Here is a 730-nt window from a genome sequence, read left to right on the forward strand (position 1 = left end):
TCTCAAAGGATCTAGAAAAGAGGAAGATGGACAAAAATGTCAGGCCCTCCAAATTTGTGGCTATCTATTTGTGGCAGTCTATCCCGGTCATAATAAACATTTTCTAAAAGATTTTAATGTGTAATAGCAAATACAGTGATAATAGAAAGTATCATGCATGTGGTTCTCACCCACCTAGACTACTTGATGGAATGTGCTTTGAATTACTGTGTTTTCCTTATCTGCCCGAATGTCCAGTAAAAATCCACTGCTCTGCTTGCTGTCCCCAGCCAGGCAAGTCTTACAACTGCATGTGATGGGCCACTCTCACCCATCAGCTCACACTGGTCCTCCAGGGCCTCCCTAAATGAGGGGCCTAAAACATTAAAAGTACTTAGTGTGGTGCTTGCTTTGGCAGCCCATAAATCTGGAAAGATACAGAGATTAGCATGGGCCCTGTGCAAGGATAACACACCAATTTGCAAAGTGTTACATATTTTTAAAATAAAAGTAATTAGCATGGAAAGCGTCCCTCAGATGACAAAGGAACGGGTATCCTCTTAATATACCGATGGTCATATAAGCGAAACATTTAATAAATAACCATTCACATTAAGGTAAATCTTTGGAAAAAGATAAGAGCTAACGGGTTATACATTCAGAAGGCATTCCTAAGAAATCGGAACCAATAGATTAATTCACTGAGCAAATTTTATTTGAATTCCAGCTTTAGTCGTGGAACTGTGTTGAA

At 39.5% G+C, this 730-nt stretch overlaps 1 pseudogene; it reads left to right on the forward strand.

The window, feature by feature from the left end:
• Positions 1–383: 383 nt before the first annotated feature.
• Positions 384–480, forward strand: LOC122897822 (annotated as a pseudogene).
• The last annotated feature ends 250 nt before the right edge of the window (positions 481–730 follow it).

Source organism: Neovison vison, chromosome X (genome assembly GCF_020171115.1).
Source record: "Neovison vison isolate M4711 chromosome X, ASM_NN_V1, whole genome shotgun sequence".
Taxonomy (NCBI): Eukaryota; Metazoa; Chordata; class Mammalia; order Carnivora; family Mustelidae; genus Neogale; species Neogale vison.